Genomic DNA, 27,568 nt, shown 5'->3' on the forward strand with positions numbered 1-27,568 from the left:
GCATTTTCCACGGTCAGAATTCGTCGAGAGATTATCTTCGAATTAATGAACCTTAATTTGCTAAATTGTTGGACCTATCATCCAGACTCATCAAACAACATATCACACAGTTGTGCCGAACGATCTGCCTAGCTAGTAAAGGTTATAGAGATTTCAGATGGAGCAGATAACGAGGAGGATGTTCCGCGAGATCGCCGCTGCAGAATACATCTCTTGCTTTCCTGTGGTATTTAAAACGAATTAGTTATATTTTCCAGGTTTTCAGGAGAGCAAACATAAAAGGAAATAAGGAACTAAGCAAAATCAACTAAAACCGATAACTAAGCCAAAATTAAAATAAAAGCACACTAAAGACTGTTTATTTATAAAAATAAAGAAAATAAAGATTATTTTGTGATTCTTGAGTTTCTCCCGGCGCATTTGATAATCAAAATATCCACGTGTGTACTGCCGGTCTATAGAGTCCAACGGGCACAATATTTCGGCGATCAAACATGTCGCCATCATCAGGTGAACTGACGGACTGAGCTTCTGTGAACGTGCCGGCACGGAGATCTGTACGCTATGGCTGATCAGGGGAAACTGGGTTCGGTCGCGGCGGCGGCGGATTTAAATACCCTCCGCCCGCGGCACCCTCCCTCCGCCGTCCGCGCCACGGTAGCGCGGTGGAACTGCGACGGCGTCTGGGATGACGTCGGTGTGATGGCTCTGTCCGCCGTGGTCGTCACAAATATACGTTTGCTCGATTTACTCTTGATTAACCCAATCGCTGGTTCCCAAACCTTGCTAAGATTATAGCCACAGTCACGGTTTATGAGGTCGTCATTGGTGCGAATTCCGATGGCCTCTCTAACAACGCTTGCTGGCGACGCGAAGGGTGTGGCAGATCGCCGTCCGGCCGCGCTTGCGCCGTCGGCGGCCCCATCTGGCCCCCCACTTATAACGACCAGTGCTATGGCCATGGATTTGGTGGACACAGCTCCGCAAACTTTGAAGACAGCGCTGTCTGTTCCGCTCCCCGATTCTGAAGATGAGAGCTCCACCGCCCCTCAGCCACTGTTCGCAGCTCGCCGATCGAGAAGAGGGCCAAGCAAGATTTCGCCCCTGACGCTGATGGTTTTGTCCCGGTCCGGCGCACTGCAAGACGCATGCAGTCATCGACGACGCTTCCAACTGCCGTCGCCAATTCATTCGACGCGCTCGCTGACGCGCCGGACCAGCTGCCGCGCGATCCTGCGCCGAAGAAAGACTCCCATCTTCCGCCGGTGGTCCTCCAGTTTCGGCCGCCCTATGGGGAACTGCAGAAGTTGTTGCGCAGCTGGACTACGGCCGTGTATACTGTGAAGCCTGCCGGACGAGACCTGTACAGGGTCACACTCCGAACTGCTGACGACTATCGCCGGGTCACTCAGGAGGCGTCTGAGCGTGGTATCCCGTTCTATACCCACGCTTCCGCACCTGACGAAGTCTTCAAGATTGTCATCCGGGACCTCCCATTCAACATGGAAGCCGATCACCTGCATCGCGAACTCGCTGACCTGGGCTTCTACATACGGGCAGTCGTGAAGATGAAGTCGCCTAAATCGCGCGATGATATGCCGCTCTTCCTCGTCGTCTGCTCCGACACCGTGAAGAACCGCAAACTATAAACTATACCAACTGAGGCGGGTCGCCGACGTTCTGGTTCACACCGAAGATCTTCGCTCCAGGAGAGGCCCAGTGCAGTGCTTTCGCTGCCAGGGGATCAATCACGTCGCCCGCCACTGCTCTATGCCGGACAGATGTGTTAAATGCGCCGGCGCCCACGCAGGAAGTGCGTGCCCCCGTCCGCCCACTGAGAAGCTGACTTGTACACTATGTGGCGGTGCTCACGTGGCCAGCTATCGTGGGTGTGAGGTGTGGAAGCGTGCCATCGCTCGCCAACGTGGCCAAACACCAGCGCCACATCCGAAGAAGCCAGCAACTAGACGGCCCGGCGTCTCTTTCGCGGTGGCAACGTCAGGGGCGCCCCCCACCGTCCTGGCTGCGTCGGATGCTCCTGCTCCTGCCGCGTCCGATGCCGTGCCGATACCTGAGGCTCCAGCGCCTCCACCACAGCTGCTAGTGGCGGACCCGGGTACTGCCTCTCCCGGGCCGTCGGCCAGACCGCGCCCCGCCAATAGCCTGCGCGGGGGTCAGCGCCCCGTGGGTACCCAGCGCTCAGCACCGTCAGTCGAGCAGCCCCAGGTGGACTCTCCAAGCGAGTCAGCCACGCCTCCCCCTTCCAGCGACGGGGCCGCGCCGGCTGCCTCCACCGCTGACCTGGCCAACCTCGTCGCGCAGCTCACTGCCTTGGTGACCAGTGCTACGAAATTGATTGAAGCCCTGTCGCAGCAACTCACCGCTGCAGTGCCCCTGGCCTCTCCGGCCCCGACCGCTGTCAACACTCATCAGCTGCACCATGGGCAGCGTTAGAGGGCTCATGGTCGTCGCGTGGAATGCCAACGGCGTCCGCACTCAAGCTGGTGAACTTCGCCAATTTCTTCGAGATGAAGCCGTCGACGTCTACCTTATCAACGAAACCCAGCTGAAGCCTGGGGTCGACGTCAGGGCGTCCAACTACTCCAGCTATCGCACCGATCGACTGACGGTGGGTGGTGGGACAGCCGTTTACGTCCTCAATGGCATTCGTCATCACGTGATACAACTTCCACCACTGGAAACCCTGGAGGCCACTGGTGTCGTCGTTCACACCTCGGCGGGCGCCATCACGTTCGTCGCTGCCTATCGACCGCCGTCTCGTCCACTGGACCCTGCTGACATCGATGCTCTACTCTCCTTGAGGGGGCAGGTGTTCGTCGCCGGACACTTCAATAGTAAACATGTCTCCTGGAACTCCAGGATCACCAATGCCGCTGGCCGCTGCCTGCTCCAGGTAGCAGAACGCCACCATGCGCTTGTGGTGGGGCCGTACGATCCGACAATCTTCCCTGCCCGTGGCCTCCCGGATATCATCGACATCGCAGTCGTCAAGGGCATCCCTCATCAGATCACCGCCACGACGAGGACGGCTCTGTCTTCTGATCATGTCCCAGTGGTTTTCGATATCGACTTAGACGCCCTGCAACAGCCCAGGCGAGGCATCTCACTTGCTGGCATCGACTGGGGCAGGTTTCAAACAGCCGTGACGGACTCACTCGCCGCCGCGCCGTCCCCTGCAGAAGCTGAAGCGGACGCAGCACTTCTGCACTTTGCGGCAACCACGATCGACGCTGCCAACATAGCAACGCCGCCTCGACCTCGAACTCCACCTGACTACTCCCGCCAGCTGCCGCCGGACATCCTTGCGGCCATCACTGAGAAGAACCGGGTCTACCGGGAGTGGCAGCGGACAAGAAATGCCGACACCAAGCGCCTCCTCAACAGGATGAGGCGGGATATCCGGCTCGCCATTGACAACCATCGCAATCGCGACTGGGATAACAAGGTCGCCACCCTCTGTCTTGACGACGGCACGGCCTGGCAGACGACGAAGCGTTTCCTACGCCGCACGCAACGTATCCCTCCACTGCTGGTCAATGGTCAGGCTGTCTGCGAACCAGCTGCGAAGGCTGATGCCCTCGCAGAACGTCTTTGAGGCTGCGTTTACGCCGATCGAAGACCCGACCGACGCTGTCCACGACGACCTGGTTGCTGACCGGCTCCCACGCTACTTGGAGGCACGCGACGACGATGACGTCATTGAAGAGACGACGGTGGAGGGGGTGTCGTCCATCCTGCGTGCTCTGAACCCCATGAAAGCTGCGGGCCCAGACGACGTTTCCAACGCCCTACTCCAGAAGTTGCCGCCGGTGGCTGTCACTCATCTCGCCGCCGTCTTTAATGTAATCCTCCGGTCCTGCAGTTTTCCGCAGTCCTGGAAGCATGCAGAGATCGTGGCGATTCCGAAGATGGGGAAGGATCTGCGTCAGCCCGCGAACTACAGACCTATTAGTTTACTGCCGGCCGTCTCCAAGGTCTTTGAAAGGGTGTACATCAGGCGGCTGCAGCGCCACATTGACGAGGAAGGCCTCCTGCCCGAAGAGCAGTTCGGCTTTCGCAGGGGCCACTCGGCAGTTCACTAACTCCTACGGCTAGTGGAAGATGCGTTCGTCGCCCTCGAGCAGCGCGAGTTCCTCGGCGCGATGTTCCTGGACGTGTCGCATGCTTTCGACAGTGTGTGGCACCGAGGCCTCTGGTTCAAACGTCGCACGTCCGTCTCATCCATTCCCATCTTGCCGATAGGACCTTCCATGTGCGGGCCGCGCATGGCTTGTCCTCCGTCCGCCGCATCAACGCCGGTGTGCCACAGGGCTCGGTGTTGGGACCACTCCTGTATTGGCTGTACACTTCTGATGCGCCGAAGATCGACCGTGTGCGGCTCGCCCTGTACGCGCATGACACGGCTCTATATACAAGGAGCCTCAATGCCCCCGTCATGCGCCGCCGTCTGCAGCTCGCCGTTGACACCCTGGCAGCCTGGGCCGTCAAGTGGCGTCTACAATTCAATGGGGCCAAGACACAGTTCCTGATCGTCACCAGGCGACTCGTTCCTGCGGGTCTGCAACCGCTCACCGTCGGTGGCAGCCCTGTCCCGTGGCGTCCCACGGCGCATTACCTCGGCGTCACCATCGACCGCCGGCTCACGTGGGTTCCACACATCCGTGAAGTGAAGGCCAAAGTGCGGAACCGGCTTCGCGTCCTGTACCCCGGTGCTGATCCCCGGCTCCCGACTACTACCGCGTCTGGGCATCACTCTCTACAAGGCGCTGCTCCGCCCTGTAATCCAATACGCCGCCGTCGTCTGGGGGAACGCCGCCGACACGAACCTGAAGAAGCTGGGGACACTGCAGAATCGCATCCTTCGGCTGGCCTAGCACCTGCCTTACGATTGCCCCACCGCTCATCTTCACGACATCGCGGAAGTACCTCTGCTCCGTGACCTCTTCCAGGTGGCCGCCCGCACCTTTTATGAACGTGCTGGCTGGTCACACAACACCCAAATCCGGACGCTGGGCCGCAAACTGCCACGCAGCGTCAACACCCGCTGGCCACACCTGCTCGCTGCATAGCTAGCACTGCAGAACTGTGCTGAGGAGACACCCAAGAATACAATCTACATGTGACGACGCATTACATCGGCATGCATGGGAGGCAAAGCACTAACTGCTGCGAACTCCATCACACATGGGAGGAAAAGTTATCTCCGTGCAGATCCACGCGAGACCGAACCCAATTCCCCCTGAGCAGCCATAGCGTACGGATCTCCGTGCCGGCACGTTCACAGGAGCTCAGTCGGTGAGTTCACTTGATGATGGCGACATGTTTGATCGCCGAAATATTGTGCCCGTTGGACACTATAGACCGGCAGTACACCCGTGGATATTTTGATTAAAGATTATTTTCATTAACTAACCAATAATAATGATAACATATTAAATTATCGTCCTAGAACAGGACGTCCAACAATTACCAATAATTGTATATATTGTATTTCACTATTATAAGCATGTACTAATCCATATATTGTGTGTGTTTTATGTACAATAATTAATGTTGGTGGAGTCCGGCTGTGTGAACTGAACAGTTCCGATCCCCATCGCAGAACTTCACATCACTGCAAGCTGTAGCCTATAAGGCAAGCACACACAACGATCAACATTCTTGTCTCAATCTGGGTCTATGATCTGAATAGTCTCAACCTATACATTTTAGAGAAGTCCGTATTTTCAGTTCATTTCTGTATTTTCGTCGATAATAGACATAGGCAACTGCTTTGTGCATTCCTTTCAGGAGAATTTTTTTATGTGAAGAAGTATAATTAGTTGTGTAATGTCATATAAGTATTTTTTGTTTCTAACTGGGTTACGGTAAAGACACGATCGCAAATTAAAATGGATAAAGAGAAAGTTTCAGAGGTTCATGCAACCTGTGAAAATCCTAGTGTAGAGGAGATTGCAGCTTCGTCTCGATAGGAGACAAATCCTTTAATTTTGGAACAGCTGAGACTTTTATCTGTGTAGTTAACGACAATATCACAAAAGCAAACGGATATGTCATTAGTGGTGCAGGATATGTCACGGAAACAAGCTGATATGTCACGGAAACTAGCTGATATGTCAGAGAAACAAGGTGATATGTCAGCGGTGGTACAAACTGTATCTCAGAATCAAGTAGACATGTGTCATAAACAAAATTGACATGCCAGCTGCCATTCAGGCAATTGTTATCCAGCAAAAGCAAATCTCAAATGAGATAACGGAATTGCGAAATACGCAAAAGCAATTTCTTCTGGAAATTCAAAAGATTGGCCAAGAAATGCAAACCATTAGATCCAAGCAGGAGGAAGTAGAAACTTCCGTAGGATAGTTAACAGAAACTGTGACAAGCATAGATGCTGGGTATGATCAGTTGATACAAGCGAATTTCAATAAGCACCAACATGATGCCTCAACTAACTACAAAAATAGGCATCCGCTAAAGAACAGCACGTGGCGTAATGTGTAGACGAAAGCCTACTGACAGCTTACCAATTTCAGAGAATATTAAAAAAGATATCAAGGAGGTAAACGAACACTTAGAAGCGAATTTAAAACAATGTAAGGACGAAATAGTCCATTATGTCGAAAATATTTCGCCTTTGGGAAATGTAAATTACAAAGGAATGCATCGAGTGTCACAAGCTAATAATGTGTATGCTGCAATGCTAATAGAAAAAAAATGGTTGAAGCATGAGCAATTTCAGCCGTTCTCACCTTACCGAAAATCAACAAACCTGGTGGTATTCATTCGAAGATACTTTTAGAAGTATTTAAACAAAGCAAGATATTCGGATGAACTCATAACGCATAAGGATATTTTGCGGATTTTGAAGGAGAAACTTCCGCCTGAGAAGCGAGACAAATTAATAGACGCGTCAGAGAAGAATTTAGAAAATTTATGTCAGTTTTGGACTAGATAGACCCAGCTCGTACTTGCTAGCGAATAATGCCTACGACAGCCGTGTGAGCAATCAGCTGAATCTAAAATCAAATTCTAGTAGCGCTCAGAAGGATTTTAATAATTGCGACCAATATCGTAACCAGCGTAACGGCAATGGGAATAATTTCCGTTATGGCAAAAACAGACGGAAGAGACATGATAGACAATACAATCCAGGACATAATGTAAATCCAGATACTACGAATTGGCAAAACGATAACAGACAGGCGCAATATTCTAACCAATGAATAATGCCTGGAGACAACAGATACTAGTTATTTATTACAGAAGTGAGAGAGGGTGCGACTTACGCAAATGAATCGCTTTCGGAATAGTAATTCCGGCCGAATAGTGCCCCGGAGAAGCGATCGAGGAAAGGCACAGGGGCTATGAGCAGAAAGTTCATATGATGAGTTATAACGAGGGAAAATTATAAAAGAGGAGCTGTGTGCTGACACAATTAAATGTACAGAAGAATACGTATCAGAACCCTGCAATTGAAGTTACAATAGGAGGTATCCCAATGACAGTAGTTTTGGATACGGGCACGTATTTAATAAATTAATGAAGAAGACCAGTTACCGACTTTTCCTGTACAACAATGGAAGATAATAGTAGCGTTTGGAACGCAATCCCAACCCGTGAGGACGCAGACGATGCTAAAACTGAATCCAGGAAATGCAGGGATAACATGTTCGTTCCTAGTAGTTGATTAACTAATAGTCGACTGCGTTCTTGGATTAGAGACTACCCGGGAAAAGGACGCAAATTAGAGCACCACCAATTCAAGACAATTTCGATTAGAGCAATGCAGGTACTAGAAGTATCCAAGCAGATACAACAGAAGTTAAATGGACCAGAGTACCTTAAGGAAAAGCAAAGGACACAACTGACTTCTCTGTTATGCAAGTATACGAGAGTATTCTAAGAGCAACCAGGTAACATCAAGGGTTGTTTATGTCAGCTGAACGTTAAGTTACACAGAACGTTCTGCCATAGTTTCTATCCCGTTCCTTGGAAACAACGAAATACAGTAGACGAAGAAATACAGAGGATGTTAGACTGGAATCTGATTGAACCTTCAAACAGTCCATACTGCAGTCCGCTTCTCGTTGTGTCAAGGTGTAAAAGTACGTCTAGTACGCGATGCTCCTATAATTAACACAATTATCGTACCAGTATGCACTCACCTACAAAATATAGATGAGCTGATTCAAAATGGAGTGAAGTATTTTACAACAACTGATTTGCGTCCTTCATCCTGGCAGGTCCAGTTAGATGAAGATTCAAGAAAGTATACTGCATTTGTATACGTCGGTAGTAGTTATCATCTCAAAGTTGTTCCATTTGGTTTGAATATCAGTGCAGGAGTATTTATACCCTCATTGGATGCAGCATTAGCACCTGAAGTAAGGAGTCAGCTAACATTAATTGTCGATGGCATCCTGATAGCTACAAATACCTTGGCAGAATAAGTGAATATCCTGACACAGGTATTAGAGAGATTTTCTAGTGTGGGAGTAACAGCGAAATTACAAAAGTCACATTTATGCTTGGATAAAATATAATTCTTAGAACATTTCATAAAATAAAGAAGTATTTTGCCCGATGGATAGAAGATTAGTGCAATAAACAATTTTCCTGTTCCTAGAACGAAAAGGCAGTTAAAAGGATTTGTAGGTCTTGCATCTTTTTTCGTCGATTCATTGAGAATCAGTCAATGAATTCTGAGTTATAATTAAATTTGTTAGGGAAGAACGTGCATTACAAGTTGACTGAGGAACGTCAACGAGCATTCGAAGCAATTAAGCAAGCTTTGTCCAGTGCGAAGATTCTATATCATCCTGATTTGTCAGTTGAATTTGGATTAATGACTGATACTTCATGTGTTGGTTACGACGTATGTCTAACCCTAATTCGAAAAATAAATGGCAAGCCCACCTTTCGTCCAATAGCTTTCGCTAGTAAGACACTGTCAAGTTGCGAGAGGTCTTATATTACAATAGAACAGAAGGCTCTTGCAGTAGTGTAGGCGTTCATGTAGTTTCATTATTATTTATATGGATCAAGAACCACATTATACTGTAACCTTCAAGCTCTTAGCTTTTTACAAATCTGTAAGCTATTACATGCGAGATTAGCAAGGTGGACGGTCGCTTTTCAGGAATATCAGTTTCGTACTGCATATATCCAAGGAAAGGAGAATACCACTGCAGATGCGTTATCCCGTCTTCCAGAAGGATTAGAAGAAGACATCATCTCGCATGAAAGTGAAGACGAGTTTCCAATATTATTGATGAGATTTCAGATAAACCAAAGATACTATTTAGAGTTAAGTGGAGATATGACAAGGCTCCAACGAAGTGATCCAAGGTCAATAAACATTCGATAGAAATTAGAAGATCCACATGACAATAAAATGTATCAGTACGATAAGGTAGTGAATAATGTAGTAGTTCATCGTCGGAGCAATATGAATCAGAACTTGTGTGTGTGTATACTCGAAGCATATGAGGAGAGGTTAATAACGTATACTCACAACACTTGGGGACATTTTGGTGTTGCGACATGTGCAAACAAAGTGAGAATGTACTGTTACTTCCCAGACTTACGTAGGAAAGTAAAAGTGTACTGAGAAAATGTGCAACATATCAGAAAACAAAACCGAACAACATAAATAGTAAAGGCCTGTTACATTCGATTATTTCTGAAAAACCGCTAGCTATTTCATCAGTCGATATCTGTGGACTGTTACCGAGGGCTAAACGAGGCAGTAAATGTATTGTAGTTTTCTTGGACGTGTTTACCAAATATGTAAAATTCTCTCCAATGAAAATTGTTACAGCAGCACCAATTCTGAATCGTCGATTCAATGACTATATTCCACGCGTTGAAAAATCCGAACGTGGTTTTATCCGACAATGCTATAAATTTTACCGGATATAGGTGGAGACTTGCATTAGCTCAAGCAAATATAACACAAATCTTGACTTCCAAATATAATCCTGTCGTGAACCCGATTCGTAGGGTTTTTTCCTGAATTAAACAGATTTATGCGAAACTATTGCCATCCGAGACAAACAAGATGGATAGAATATCTCAATACGTTTGAGGAAATCACGAACAATTTGCCTCATATGATCACAAACTTTACACCGGCTGAAATAATCTTTGATAGAGTAGAAAGAAATGAATGGACGGATAATATTCCGAAGATACCACAAGAAGAAAACGACTGGCTAGATAAGATCAGAACAGCATTAATAAATCTCACTGAAAAGGCAAGGCAAAAGGAAGATAATGTATGAGGAGCATTTGAGGTAATTAGGATACCAAATCCAGGATCATATCTATTAGGACATCCTGAAACAAGAAATATAAGGGGATTATGTCCCCATCATGATTGGAAGAAGGTTCATTCCTGAAGGAACGGAGGAATGGCAGAGAAAGTAAATAATTTTAAATAAGAATAATATAGGTAATTTTTTTATAATTTCAGATAAGCGTATGATGATTCAATCGAGAAGTATGACAGATGATTCACAGTGACAATGTAAATATATATGTTTTGTTTCAGCAACATGATTTTTAGTTTTATTAAGGAAAAGTTAATTATGATGTTTCTCAGTTTTAGTTAAGAGTAAATTATTTGTGGATATCTGTTTCTGTTTTTTATGAAAATATTAGTATCAGGTACATGAGAATATTCACATCAAGAGCATATCACTACATATATTCAAGGCAACAGGATGTAACTACAGATTATTAAACATTTTAAAGACAAAAGTCAGTTCACTTGGTGGAGTTTTATCGAAATTGTGTTGAGATAGATTATAAATTACGATATTAGGAAGGACAATGCTTGAACAGGCTGAGCGAGATATGCATGATTGGTAAGGGGTGTTTGAAATTAAATTGTCATTATATAAAATAATAGTTATGACAACAGAATAAGAGAACCGACTGGGCTGTATCTATGTAGATTTGGGGATAGTAAATAAGTTTGTAATTGAATTCTGTAAAAGTTAGAATCAGTTTTGAAGACTGACAGAAGTGCGGAGTAGTAACGTATACTGTGAACAACAACGAACTTCCAGTGATGTGTTGTGTGTTACCAGGTGCAAAATAAGTTATGAACACATGCTGGTGCAGTGTCATAAAAAGGAACTGGCAGAGAGACGCAAGAGTGATTATCTGTGTGCTAAAGAGCAAACATATACTCAAGTGCGACATATATGATAACGATTATTGTGCTTCATTAAAATAATTTGTGAAGACACTAAAGGGAATTATCACCAGAGTTTACCTCGGACAACGTGAGTCTGTTGATATGGTACTCTGATATTCATGAGTGACTATTTAAAGACAAAAATAGGTAAATGTGGCGAAAGATTACCCGAATTCTGAGTAATAAAGTGGTGTACTAATTCTTCAGAATTTCTGAATTCAGACCAGTAGCGTGAGAATGAAAATTATGCGCACTAACGAGTTCTCTCTCAGCGCTTTTCCATAAGTAATGATTAGCACTGGTACTTGTTGTGTGGTATGTCACATGTTCATACACCATCGCCCTGTGAACGGCGATATGAGGGTCTGATCCAGCATTTCTTCTGCCTGAGGATCAATCCTGTTCCTGATCATCTCTACCATCACACACACAGTAGCAAGAGGATCATTCTCCGTCTCTACCCACACTGCCCTGCACCTTCATCGAGACGTCGTGCTGACTTGGTTGCCAAGATATTTGTTTATACCTGACTCCAACAATGAAAGAACAAATTGTATAAAGACATTATCAGATCAGTCAGTTAAAATTTTAAATAATTTTGGTAAATTACTGTGTGGAAAGTAAGGTTAAATTAGCCTTGTTCCAAGTTTCCCATGGTTTTCCCTTAGGAACCCTTACCCGAATGGGAAGGCTATTCTGATTGGAAGTCCATGGCCACATTAGCCGTTTCAACCAGCGTAAGCATGTTTCAATCAGTAACATTGTAGTAAAACAGCAAAGTCATTTTTATTGTAATTTTGGGCCTCGAATTGTCCAAGGAAAGAAAATTCACCACCAAGCGCGGCAGTATGGTGCAACAAACTATGAGAAACTGTAATTTGGGTACGACAACTTGGTATTGTGGTGAATGGCATATCCCGACTGCGACAATAGGACGTTCCGCGTCACGAAGGCATCTCTGTGTTTTGTGTATTGTGTGTATCGAACAGGGAACCTAGAAACGACGGAGAAGCTTCGTCCCGCCACAGTCCTCAGTGGTTCTCAACCCCACAACGGGCTGGAACAGTCCACCCAACGCACCGCCTCTCCACACCGAATCCAGGTTATTGTGCGGTTCGCCCCCAGTCTCTGGTAACAGCTCTGAGAGTGCTGACTGGCACCTACATCTTGCAGGCTGAGAAGCTGAGAAGGTTCCACATGTGGAACAAAATTGAGAGATGAAATGGATTGTTTATTGAGGAGACCATAACGAGGACAGAATTGGTTCACATTTTCATGGCATATAACATCGTCTGAAAATTTATTTCTGCCACAGAGCAGCCCAGGAGTCCGGAAACGATGGCAGGAGTTCCATGTTGACAGCCGTTTGTATGAATAGGGGGTCTATTCAGGAAACCCAAGGCAGGCCGAACGCCGAGAGAAGGGTGGCGCCAAATTAGGATGAAGAATGGAGAGTTGCGATCTACGTGGGTGGCTGCACAATTTTTGATCTAAGGTTGACCCATCCCAGGCGAAGTGGGGAGGAGGGGGGTGGGAGAGGTACGATGTGAGAAACAAGGTGATACAATCCTCAAAGGAGTGACGGCGTGTGAGGTTAGAGGGTACAGTTTTGAAAGTATGGACATGAAGTTCGACAATCCGATTGGAGGCTGGGTGGAAAGAAAGATGTGGAAGAGTCTGATGCCATTGGATTCACAGTAGGGGGTAAACTTTGCAGATACGAATTGGGGCCACTGTCAGTCTCCAAGAGCTCCTCAATAGCGGAAATAGGGGATATGGTAAAGACGGTTTGCCCAGGAGATGCTTTGGACATTTGGGAAACATTGAAAAACCACTGACTGCAAAGATGAGAATAGCCTATGAAAGACCATGTGAAGTCCAAGGCACAGACGTATCGGGGATGTAGTACTGTGGCAGAGCGGCTAGTTTGCTGTAGCAGGATTGTAAAATCTTAACCATAACGGCTGAGAGCAGCATCCATCTCCCTCCAAGACACTTCCCAGCTGGCCAGCCATTTCCTCGGATGAAGAGGACCTGTTGAGTGTGTATAGCTCATGAAAGCTACACCACTATGCGTGGACCTCGGTACATTGAGAGCGCTGAAGATACTGTGGCCTGCTGAACTGTATCAGGTGAAGAATTCCTTTGAGTACTGGATCCTTGACTATGTGGTGCACGACGAGCTTGGCCCCGATTGGCAGGCTGGCCCCTGCTTCTACAGTGGCTGTAATCTGGTGGTAACAGATCTCATGATCGGACCTGATTGTGGGTGCTCTCCCAGAGGCAAACGAGAGAGAAAATCTGCATTAGCATGTTGAGTTGCAGACCAGAATTGATGTCATGGTTTAGCTGGACAAAAAGTAGGGCTCGATATTGAAGGGAACACACCACCCATATTGTAGACAACTGATGTCTTGAAAAGAAGGTGTAGGAGTTTGTGATCCATAAAAAGAGTGAACTGGCATAGACGGAATCATGGAAGTTTTTGACCCAAAAATTATGGTCAGAGCTCCTTTTTAAATTTGGCTATAACTGCGTCTTGGCTATAACTGCGTCTTGGCCCCGACTGGCAGACTGGCCCCTGCTTCTACAGTAGCGGTAATCTGGTGGAAATATGAGCGGACGATTTGGATGGGATTAGGTTAATGAAAAGGGGACATACAATGCAAGGTTTATTTCCCCAAAGCAATTAATTAATTGTAATAAATTACACTGTGGCTTACAAATTACAGTGACACAAAACAAATCAAGCTGCTTACAATATGAGGAAATAAAAATGTTATATGCCACAGGTGAACAGAGAAACTTTTTTTGTGTCGTTTGAATCACTGCCAAACAAAACTGTTTACAATTTGATACATTAACAAATAATCATTGTGCATTAAACTACATACTTTCACCTAAATCAGTTAAATTTTGTAATGTGAAGCACAAATGTATAATTTACGACTAAATTTTCAGTCGAAGTTACTCCTTCCTATACCTTCTTTAAAAGAGTGATAAAATTTCCAAAGGGTATCTCAATTAAAAATGCCCTAAAACCCTTAACACAACAACACGTAGATGACTAGCTCAAATAATAAATATATGTACGGCAAAGCCCAACATTTGCTTCCGTATAGAAAGTTTGCCGATTTCAACAGCGCAGACCACATTCAAACTCTAGCCAACATGGGCCGCACCTGAGTGCTAGTAGCCAAAATAAGGTTGACAGATACCAAGGTCTGACATCATCTTAGGGCTAACTGGCACAACAAATAAATAAGAGTAAAAGAACAAGCAAATGGCAATGCCCAAGAATTTAAATATGATTAAGTACACACGAGGCTAAAATCAATTGCTAGCACCTTGGACATCGTCTTAGTCTTAATTGACACTACAAATAAATATAGTAAAAGAGCAGACAAATGACAATGCCCAGCAATTTAAATAAAAATAAGTAATCACAAGGCTAAAAGCAATTGCTAGCAACTGAACAAGCACACATAAAAATATCAGACTGCTGCCACATCACAAAACGGAACAGGCGCGCGCGCAGTCCCCAGCAAGCCAGAAAACCAACAACACACACTCCAGCAATCGAGCCAGCCTGATCACAGCAATTTCAACTCAGAATCAGGGTGCAAGAGCACACCGGGTCCACGCAAAACACACACTGCCAAATAATTCCCACCAACATATACGGCTGCCCCCCGAGCTGGAAAACGGGGGCGGCGACCGGGTACACACCAGCAGACGATTCGACACCTAGACTCCGGCCAAAACGGAATTACGATGAAAATATAGACAACAGCTGAAATAAAGTGAAACGAACCCCGCCACGCAGACCGGACAGAGCAAACACACAGAAAGCCTGTCCTGATTTCCTTACAACTCCTGGGTGCTGAAACCCAAGCGATATCGTGGCACCCTTTTCAGAGGCGGAGAACCTAGAGCGATCGCGTGGGGGAATCCATCAGTTGTCCACTACAGCACACCACCAACACGCCAAATCGCCCAACAGCCATCTCACGAGGCCCGCCAACAACGAGACCACACCTCCATGCCGGGGCGGAAGGCAAAATACCACCAGCTCGGTGCGAATCCAACTGCCGAGCCGAGCACGCGCGGCCCCCTGCGAAAAACGCTCCAGAGGGCAGCAGCCTCCTCAGCGCCTGCGCAGGCCGAACCAGACGGAAACTGAAATCCAAGTCCCTATCGATAGTGCCGGATACGCAACGCATCAGAGAAATGGCACAAAATACATATCAGGAACGGAGTTGATGGTGAGTGTGTCCCAGAGGCAAACGAAAGAGAAGATCTGCATTAGCATGCTGAGTTGAAGACCAGAATTTATGTCATGGTTGTAGGTGGACAAAAAATAGTGCTTGATATTGAAGACAACACGCCGGCCAAATTGTAGACAACTGATGTCTTGAAAAGAAGATGTAGGAGTTTGTGACCCATGAAAGGAGTGAACTGGCAGACATAGACGGATTCATGGAATTTTTTGACCCAAAAATAATGGCCAGATCTTCTTTTTAAATTTGGCTATAACTACCTTGGACTGCAGACAACGTCTTAGATACAGAATCAATGGGACATAAAAAAATGGTTCAAATGACTCTGAGCACTATGGGACTTAACATCTGAGGTCATCAGTCCCCTAGAACGTAGAACTACTTAAACCTAACTAACCTAAGGACATCACACACATCCATGCCCAAGGCAGGATTCGAACCTGCGACCGTAGCAGTCGCATGGTTCCAGACTGAAGCGCCTAGAACCGCTCGTCCACAACGGCCAGCTGGAACATTCAACCCCACTGGTGAGTTGCCCATCGCATAATCCGACCCATCCGCAACCAAGTGGAGAGGCTTGTTGGGATCATATGCTGCCAAGCACATGATGAGTAAAAGGGCCTGCTTTAACTCCTAAAATGTTGTCTTACACTGCATGGTCCAGTTGTAGCGGACATTTTTTCAGAAGAGACATTGTTAGGATTTGGCCATGCATGTAGCATGTACAATAAACTGTCGATATTAGTTAAGTTGACCCAGTACAGCCTTCAGATGACTGCATCTGAGAGGCGCTGTATAGCTTTCACATATTGAAGGGTGTGTGGGATACAAAAGGCAGTAATAACGTGTGCCAGATATCTGCAATTTTCTTTGTTACTTTGAGGTTTGCTTCCTAAAAACTAAAGAGGGCATGTCATGGCAATCCTTGCCATACACCAATATGGAGTTCAAGTAATTCGCTCTACTCGGGATATGGTGAGTAAAGTGTTATAAGTATTGCTGGAAGACTGCTGATGCATTGACGATACCAAAAGGCAGCAAATTGTATTGAAAGAGACCGGATGTGGCGTTGATGACCAAGAAACAGAGGTATTCTTTATATAGTGGAAGCCAGGAATAAGCATCTCTGAGATCGAGCCAAGCAAATACCTTAGTGCCTAAGAGGAAGGTCACAATGCCACTCAACGTATAGGATGTGCTTTGATAACCGACCAGATATTGATCATACATTTCATTGCAGATTCGCATTGCTTGACTGCGCATATCAGAGACAATAATGGGAGAGGCTCAGCAGCTGTTGCGTACTGGGGAAAGAATACTTTCCTCCTGGAACCACTTGTGCAAAAAATTAGTGTCAAGGGAACCTCTACGTCAATAAGCACAACATCTTTGATAAATGTTCATTTGAAGAAGTGAGTATCGTGTGAAAAATTAAAATTTTTTTGAAAAATTGTTTACAGAAATGAATGTAAGTTATAAATTTGCTGGCTGTAACATTCTAAGTGTATTAAACATACTATTGAGTTAAACCAAATGAAATCATGAAGGTAGGGAATCCACTACGGGTTTGTGATCGCCAGTCTTATATATGATCTTGCTGCAAGCACCACAACTGATGAAAGAACAGAAAACCAGAGAAGTTTCAATGTAGTCTTAACAGTGTACATATTGTGCTGTATCATGTCTGGCAATGTGAACCTTAAACAGTAGCAATTCAGGATGAAAGTGCTTAATATTTTATTTGGTGTGGCAGCGGTTTGTAGCACCAGATGTTGTCTTCAGTTATTGCTTGTAGGAAAGTAAGAACATCCAACAGGTTTTATATGATGGGATATGGAGCCGATGATACAGCAAGTTAACATAACTACTGCAAGTGGGTGATAGTTATTAATTAATTCCATCGCTGAAGACTTGAAGAGCCTATCCAAATTTTCATACAGCAAGCGCCACCTTCCGCACCAATATGGCTGCAAAGAACCAGGCAAGGTATTTTCGTATTCATAGTGTGTAGCATTGTATCAGAATTTTACAGTCAATCCAATCATTTACTAAAGTTCGAATATAGTTTTGTTAACAGTATAGGTTAGAACCATTGTCCCAAAGTCATATACTGATTTCAAGTTCGCGGTCCATTTTGATACATATAAATTTTGTGTCACTTTGTATGGGCAAAAGAACATAGTGATTGGTGTCATGACATTCTTGCAATGTCAAATAAAAGCAAATTCCAATAATAAGTGCATACTTTCAAGAGACAAGAAGTGAGGTCGCTTTGACATGTCACTGTAAGGTTCAATGTAATGAGATTTCTTAGGTTTAAATTTCCTTTATCAGAATATGAACTCTACGTAATTATTCAAAGTAAAGACTGCACCCATTGAGCCATGTAAGAATATCTCAATTTGCTTTCATCTTGTTTCCAAGTAAAATTGTTGCCATAAAAGTCCTTAAAGTGAGTTTAATTCTAGCACTTTTAAAGATAAACTGAAAAGCACTGATATTTCTCCTTCAGAGCTGGCGACCATAACAATCTTTGTAGATATAGTTTTCTTTCAGACGATCTGTCGTAACATAAGGCTACATAGATGCAAACTCTTTGCTGCAGGGGTATGGATTAAACCAAATCCAGGAAGATCATATTAAGTTTTGCGTGGCGTACCAATCCTGAAATTCGAACCCCATTATGCACTTTAGAGAGAAGTTTAAAGCATAAATAGGCGCCTTGCCAAAAATAGTATTCTGTTAGGTAATATGTGTCAAGATTTGTGTAAGAGACTATTTTTAATGTTAGTAAAAACACTGAAATACCGAGCAAGGTGGCACAGTGGCTAGCACACCGCACTCACAGTAGCGAGAACGATGGTTCAATCCCGCGTCTGGCCATCCTGATTTAGGTTTTCCGTGATTTCCCTAAATCGACCCAGACAAATGCTGGGATGGTAACTTTGAAAGGGCATGGCCGATTTCCTTCCCCATCCTTTTCTAATCCAATGAGACTGATGACCTTGGTGTTTGGTCTCCTCCCCCCAAAACCATCTAACCTAACAGTGCAGTGTTGTGGAATTTAATGAAAATGCTCTACTGCGTGAACTAAAAGCTGCATTTTTTTGAAGAGCGACACGTAGTCAGCTGGGAGGGACGAAGGTTCTTCTTTTTGTAGGCCAGTCTGACAGTAGCAGTGATATACGTGCAGGGGGCCGTAAATCCTACTGCGAAACAGATTCAGTTTCTGTAACACGGCCAATGCTACAGAACCATATGTAAATTATTGTGCAGAATATTACTTTCGTTGTAAGTGATATTAGCGAGTCATGAAGATCAATATTGTCACTTTTGTAGTTAGAAGGTACTGGTTTCCCTGCTATGTAACTTTAAAAAAGGTTCAATTTTACTCAGTTTGGACATTTGAAAAACGTAGACGAATTGGTCACACGTGGAATAGCCAGGTTCTGTTACTTGGTGCAAAAACCTAAAAACCTCAAACCTGCACACACAATTCAGAGCTACTGTAAGAGTAAAGAAAAATTTGGAACTTAAACACATAAATACTAGCTTTTTACCCCCACATGCCTACCCTTCTGAGGGATCGTCCTTTGTTATCATATAGTGCTAGTTATTAATTTAGAACGAACCCAGTTCTTACATGCTTATCCAACTATTGTACAATAACAGCCAATTAACCAACAAGTACAAGCCAGACCAAGTCGATGTCAAAGTATCTTCCAGGAACCGCAGTCATCTTAGTATATCCCACTGTTTACGATCTTTACACCAAGTGACACGTTGTTTGGCATTTACCGGCGTGATTTTTGGCTTATGAGCAGCCGCTCGACCATGAAATCCAGATTTTCTCATCTCCCACCGAACTGTCGAAGTACTTGTAGTGGTTCCTGATGCAGTTTGGAATTCCTGTGTGATGGTCCGGATAGATGTGTGATTATTACACATTACGACCCTCTTCAACTGTGGGCGGTCTCTGTTATTCAACAGACGAGGTCGGCCTGTACGCTTTTGTGCTGTACGTGTCCCTTCACGTTTCCACTTCACTATCATATAGGAAACAGTGGACCTGGGAATATTGAGGAGTGTGGAAATCTCGCATACAGACGTATGACACAAGTTACACCCTATCACTTGACCATGTTCGAAGTCCGTGAGTTCCACAGACCACTCCTTTCTGCTGTCTCACGATTTCTAATGACTACTGAGATCGCTGGTATAGAGTACCTGGCAGTAGGTGGCAGCACAATACACCTAATATGAAAAAGTATGTTTTTTGTCGTGTCCGGCTACTTTTGATTATATAGTGTAGCTCTATTCGCAAATGTTCACTGTACATAGAAGCATGCTTGTGTGGGGGCCTCTGCTCGTAGCTAGCTACATTTTCCACAAGTGTCAATAGTTTAGTAGTTCTTCAGCAACAAACTGAGTGAAAGAGGAGGACGTATACTTGGAAAAGACCGAGTGATACGGGAAGATTTCAGTTAGATTACATCATGATCAAACAGTGGTTCCGAAATCAGATACTGGATTGCAATTCATACCCAACAGCAGTTATAGACTTAGATCACAATATAGTTATGATGAAGAGTAGGCTGAGGTTTAAGAGGCTAGTTAGGAATAATCAATACACAAAGAAGTGGCATACAGTAGTACTAAGGGGTGATTAAATACACTTCTCGAAGTCTATCGATACAGCAATAAGGAGTAGCTCAGTAGGCAATGCAGTTGAAAAGGGATGGACACCTCTAAAAAGGGTAATTACAGAAGTCGGAAAGAGAAACATAGGTACAAACAAGGTATATACACTTAAAGTTCTCGAAGACTATCGATACAGCAATAAGGAATAGCACAGTAGGCAATGGAGATGAAAAGAGATGGACACCTCTAAAAAGAGTAATTACAGAAGTCGGAAAGAGAAACATAGGTACAAAGGAAGTTACTGCGAAGAAACCATGGGTAACAGAAGAAAACCTTCAGCTGATCGACGAAAGAAGGAAGTACAAAAATGTTGAGGGAAATTCTCGAATACAGAAATAAAGTCAGTGAGGAATGAAATAAATAGGAAGTACATGGAAGATAAGACAAAACAGCTGCGTGAAAAAGTGAAGAAATCGAAAAAGAAATGATTGTCAGAAGGAATGACTCAGCTTGCAGGAAAGCCAAAAAACCGTCGGTGAAATTAAAAGCAAGGGTGTTAACATTAAGAGTGTAATGGGAATACCACTGTTATACGGAGAGGAGAGCGGATAAGTGGAAAGAATGCACTGATGGCCTCTTTGAGGGGAAAAATTTGTCTGATGTGGTAGAAAAGAAACAGGAGTCGATTTGGGAGAGATGGGGGATCCAATATGAGACTCAGAATTCAAAAGAGCTATAGAGGACTTAATGATCAAATATGGCTAAAGGGACAGACAAAACTCCATCAGAATTTCCAGAATCATTGGGGGAAGTGGTAACAAAACGACTATTCACGTTGGTTGTAGAATGCTTGAGTCTGGCGACGTACCATGTGACTTTCGCAGGAACACAATTTAGAAGACTGCAAGAGCTGACAAGTGCGAGGATTATCACACAATCAGCTTAACAGCTCATTCATCCCAGATGCTGACAAGAAGAATGGAAAAGAATATTGAGGATGTGTTGGATGTCAGTAAGTTTGGCTTTAGGAAAGGTAAAGGCAGCAGAGAAGGAATTCTGATGTAGCGGTTGACAATGGATTTGTCGACCTGCAAAAAGTGTTCTACAGTGTAAGATGGTCTTAGATGTTCGAAATTGCGAGGAAAATAGGGGTGGGCTATAGGGAGAGACTGATAATATGCAATATGTACAAATGCCAAGAGTAAATAATAAGAGTGGACGACCAAGAACGGAGCGCTCGGGTTAAAAACGGTGTGAGCAAGGATGTAGTAGCCTTTTGCCTCTACTCTTCAATCTGTACATCGAAGAAGCAATCATGGAAATAAAAGTAGCAGTACTTATGCTCTTAACATAAAGATCGTTCCCCATTATTCGTTAAATGTCTTCTACTGTTCTTCTGAATAAACTCCTTCTTCCTTTATTCTGGAATTTAAACCCTCCTGCAGCACAAATCAGTGGCACAGTCCTTAGGGTTGCCTACCAGGTAGATATCAACAGCTTAATAACAACATTATTGGAGGCAGGCTTGAGGAAGGCGCCTCTCGGACAGGTGACGTTAAAGTGTGCGCACTACCTACTTATGCAAGACACATGCAAAAATTGACTGCAGGACAAATATTCTTCCGCTTCACCGTTATTTTAGGTCATTTGTAGTTACAGAGCCATACAGCACTTCCGTCACCAACAAAAATTGAGGTATCCTTGTTTGTTGGGGATCTACATGACACTGACTGCCTACTTTTGAACCAAAAAATTTCATTACTCCTTGATCTATTTCCTCAAAATGTCATATGTCAGCAAGGGGCACTACGATTAAGGCGATATGTGTTGCATGTTTCTAGCACCCAGAACCAGCTGCTGTAGTAGCAAAATGTGAGACATGAGCAGTCACCGTTGGCCAGTTAAGGTGTGATCCCATCCTGAAGTTGATCACTCACTAATACTTGATCAGCTTCGTAATCAAGAACCATTCTAGCACTGCAGCAAACAGTAACTATCGTCTCACAGATTAATGTATCCAGCAGGTCTGTGTATTGAAATGTAACCAGTACTTAATAAATACAATGTGCATTTGTAAGACAGATGAGTAATGCACATTAGTGTGGTGACAGTTAATTGCAAAATAGTTTGATCTGTGACCGTAGGATAAGACTGACCCGAATAATGATGATTGGTATCGGTGAACAGTTCGTGATAGCCAGACTCTTCTCAAATAAATACTAGATGTCTCTGGAAAGTGTCATAGAGTAATATAGTGTGACAGTGGTAATTATGATCTCACACTCGCACTATGACATTACGCTGAGAGTCTACTGGAAGATATGCAAGAGTAGTGACCTGCATGACGACAATCTCGCATTTTTAAATTCCACACTCATCATTAGTAGGGAGGAAAGGCCAGAAAAAGCGGATTTTGTTAGCTCGGGTTGCCTACATCAGGCACTGGTATGCACCCATGTGCAAACCTATTGTCCTCATTTAATTGACAGATACTTAACATATTGTTCTCCTTTGACTGACAGGGCCTTAACCAATTGTTCTACTAAGAGGATCCTTCCCTTTGATTGACAGGCAATTACCCTATTGTTTCCTCTCCCTCTCCCCTCCAACTCAGAAAACGTAGCCACACTCTGCTAAAGATACACTTTCAGGTCTGAGGTACTGGAATAGCTTTCTCACTCTTACCAATTTCATTGACTATTTAATTAAATTGTTCAATTATTTAACCTCTCCCCCTCTGGTAAACCCCCGCCCCTCCCTCCCTCCCTCCTGGAAATTGGCAGGGAAAAGACTCAGTTGTTCAGTCAATTGGAGGGACTTCGGTTGCAGTGTGTGGAATATTGTTTAAACACTTTAGACAATGTATAGAATATTATTTAATTATTTATGCCAATGTATGGAATACTGGTTATTCATTTAGTTAAAGAATTTGTCCAGAAATCGATTGCAGTGTATGGAATATTATTTGATCAATTTAGGCAATATGTGGAATATTGTTTATTTAAACAATTTAGGGGATTCAAGGCACTGCATGAAATATATGGAAACTGGTGGTTCTTTGATGGAGAGGAAGGATCTCATAACAGTAAATTCAAGGGTACATTGTTTATTTATAAGAAATTCCGTTTGTTGGGGTTAAATTACTCTTGCTCATCATTCCCTGAGGTTTGGAAACATGTAGGTCCTGTAAGAAGTAATTACATGGGGCAAACATGTTGCATAACCTAATATTCGACACTGTACTCTGGGTGTCTGAACCTAATGTTCAGTTCTTTGTCGACGCTAACTTATTGTTCTGTTAACTGGTATTCCATGTCAGCCACATTCCCGTAAACAATTGTACCGACTTTGATACCAGATTAAGTAATTAGTTATGTCCTCCCACCATTTTCTGCTACACTTTTCGAATTTCACAAGATTTTGAACGCCATTTCTGGTGGGTTCTTCTTTTTCACCAACCTATTGTACTGCGTTTTACATACAAATTATGCAAATTAACCTAGTGTTCTGCACTTAACTTATTGTTCTTCTCCATGTCACCAACTCATGCACACCCTCCCCTTAACTATGGTGCTGCTAAAGCCACGCTGATATAAAACGTCTATGCAGATTAATTAAATAGATATTCTTCCCATGTATGGGGTAGTTCTTTTTAATTCTCAGCATCCCACTGGTAGATGAAATCTATGGGATATAGTCTAAACAAAAGATCGCTAGTAAAAAACCCATCCTGCCACCAAATGTCTAAGCTTCTGACTATGCACACGCCCGCAAGAGGAGGGTACAACGGCAGCCTCTGCAAAGCGATGATGTGGCCATCAGTCGCCGAGCCACACACAGGCATCCCTTTCATGCCTGACATCTCTGAAATTCCTGTCAAAATACCTGTTCGCCTAGGCACCATAGCTGGCGTGATACCGTACAGCTGCGGTGCAGGTCCGACACTGAGAGAGGTGTTTGTATAGCAGCTAAAAGTTTCTCGATATTACACTGACGTCACATGTCCATGTAAATAACAGCCAAGGTCCTGCTGTGGAAGTGCTATAGAAATCTGTTGCAGTGCTTCCCAGAATAACAGAGGCTGCATTCTTCCTAGAAATACTAATGAGACAGCCCATTCTTAACTGAATTTAGGTTACCTGTCAAACTGCTGCCTCTGCTGGTGTGGGAGCACCGTCGACCATTGCTTTTTGCAGACGTGCCTTTCAGTGGCAAAACTGTATTGTACAGATCGCCACATTATACTGACAGTTAAACCCCGCAAAAGCTGTCCACAGATCATCAAATACATACAAGACTCAAGAACATTGTGAACCAGGAACATATTTACCAGTGTAACTACAATTAAATATTACGATTGCTGCTGCAGTCTGACACCGATTGATGCGCGGGTAATGTCTCTTCTTGACGTCTGTGGTTCTAGAACGTTTCTCAGTATCTATAGTGCACTCACGGTTATTGATGCGCTGTGTCTACATATCCCTCACGATAGGACACACGCTCATTTTCTCTGACCATGCCACAACATAAGCCATAGTAAGATTACACTGCAATATATACACATTTCACACAAACAGTGCCATTATCTTTTATATCGGTACAGCGTCCAAAAAAAAATATGGTATGCCTACACTCACACTCAGTCCTGGGAAATGATGTGTCAAAGTCTTCGAATCAGGGCCTCTGGAAGGTGCTGCATCTTGCCAAGATTCTCCCAAAGAAGTTTTATGAAGGGCAGGCGTCCAGCACTATGTGATAATGAATACTTGTTTGTTCACTATAGAACGTCCAGTTGAACACTTGCATTGCTATACTATGCAGCTGTTTATGAAATGAATCTATCACCACTTTCGTTTGGATATACTCCTCGGTACACTGAAATCACAATTCACCATGTCCAATCTACCCTTTCATTACGACTATACATACGTAATTGTTTTTGTTTTTACATGAATAGAATTTGTTCATTTCCCAGAAATGTATGTCAGAACATAAGCCATGGTACCTTTACGTTCAATCATCAGCATAACATTTCTGACAGTGTATAAAAAAAATATGATACGTCCACACTTCCACCAGCTGGGTGTGATTTTCACACTGCAAAAATGCCTCCCACCATTACGTATTGATCGATGAATAAAGAATGTAATTTCAATTTAAAAAATCGCTAGAGTGTTTTCGGTTTATCGATTTCACCACTTCCACGAAATCTTTTGGTATTTTCGATATTTGTAAATCGAGCCAAAACACAGTGGCGTCTATTATATACATACATTCAGACCGCCAATTAGCGATTTGTGTCAGTTCATTCCATGCATAGCTTCCACACCCAGATCACACAATTCTCCCCGGACTAAGAAATCATTGTGAGGCATTTAGTAACTAGAACTTAATCCATCTGCGAAGAGCTTTAAGTGAAAACTCGAAAAAAATAGAGGAAACTGATGTTTCCATTCGCGAATACCGATTTTGGTGCTATAACAGATTCCAAATCATCCTTATAATTTGTAAAGTCCACTAAGGTGTTTCTCATGTCCAGAGAACCAGCAAACGTGTCCTCCACCCGTCTTTCACCTGCTAGATGCACTCAACACAAACCACAATCGATCTTCTCTCAACCAAATAAAGATTGGAAATGCGAAGAATCAGGCAACTGGACAATTTACCAGGGAGAGTATAATCATCCTGTGCAAGCACATGTCCGTATTGAATCTTCTCAAATTTCTACACAATCACGAAAGCTGTCCAACACATACTACGTGTTAGTCCGCTATTCGGCCGCCTAGAGTACGACATGGTTTAGTCACCTACATTCCTGCATCCCAACAGGCCTCTCCATTCAGATGGCTACTGCTGTTGGAGGGAGACGTGAGTCATTCCCACCACAGGCCACCGCTGGGGCCGCACCAAGCACGCATAGACAGAATCGTCCTACGAAATCGGCCACTTATATATTTGGTCGCTATACCTAGAATTAAATGCTATGATTTGGGTCTCAGTTGCACGAAATTCGACAATCAGCAAAGTATTGGAAATACACCCCTCTACTGACAGCTGCGGCTCTGGAAATAGAAATATCTGTACAATTCCTATGACTTGATATACTCTTTCCTTTGCTATCACAGTATTCGACGTCAAATTCATACCTGCCTTACGACTGGACATAGTCATTTCCTGTACACATGTCGGAATACAAACACATATTTTATAAGCTTGATGCTCAAGGCGAACCTGTCACGTATCCCCTACTACTAAGTATATTACTTCACCAATAACTGATTGCTGGCGACACGAAATAATACTGACCGAAAATTCGCGATGCGTGGGCATATCTCACACGTTCTTCTTGCGAGTCGTACCAATGTGTATTAGAAAGAGAGGTGTAATCGTCTTACAAACCGCCAGATGTTAAAAAACACGATCGCAACAAGTACTGTATGTTACTGTATGTCTTGGTTCTTTAGGTGCATACAAGTATCCACGTTAAAAGCTATAAATCGAGGTATAGCATTACCTCCGAATTAAGTGAGTTTTCCAGACAAATACCGCGCCACTGAATATAGACAGTGATCGCCAGAGTGTATATTATGAGCCCAACAGTGCAGTTAAACGTCACGGACGGTGCAACCTTGTAATAAAATTACCGAATTTAAAAAGTGATTCGGCTAAGGCATGCGGTATGAAACTTGTATTTGCAACTCCCTCACGCCCCCGATAGATATTTCTCCAGTATTTGTTACTCACTCTGTCTCGATGCCACGTCAGAGGTTTCGTGATACATCAGCTGGGTTATAGGCGATGGTTGATTGAGAGGGATCACAAGTAGTAGTAGATGGTGTGATGATTGAGGTAGTAAGAAATGTAATCTAGCATCCCAGAACTCTAGTGCTACGTTTTCCAGTAGAGATTCTGTCTGGGATCTGGAACCAGGTCTTTCCATTCAACCGCATATTTGCATTGTCTACAATGGGAAAGGCCTTTAATGATTTCAGCAACTAGTGAATCATTTTTCTGGCACTCTCATATCTCTAAACGGGTCACCTTTTTCGTATCTACCTGCTACAGTAAAATTTTAGGTAGCCCCTAGGCCTCTTGCAGCTGCTGCCATTTCTGCAGCTTTGCGCGTGTGATCGTTCCAATTTAAGTCTGAACTGAGCAGACGTCGATGAGAGATTTATCTACCACCTTGTGCAACATTTGTAGAAAGAGAGTGACCTGAGTTAGTGCTAAACGACCGTGTTTGGACCATTCAGTGGAAATGGAAACAAGTTTTCTTAGCTCCACCAACAATATACAATGTATAATGTCAGCGCCAAACGGAACCTGCTCCTGCCGCATGAGGTAGGATAAAAGACAGTACGAGAACTGGGTGAAGGACAAGGATTTTGCTACTGCATTGTGCTGCCCCCCAAATTTCATA

The sequence above is a fragment of the Schistocerca gregaria genome, chromosome 1 (assembly GCF_023897955.1).
Source record: "Schistocerca gregaria isolate iqSchGreg1 chromosome 1, iqSchGreg1.2, whole genome shotgun sequence".
Classification (NCBI taxonomy): Eukaryota; Metazoa; Arthropoda; class Insecta; order Orthoptera; family Acrididae; genus Schistocerca; species Schistocerca gregaria.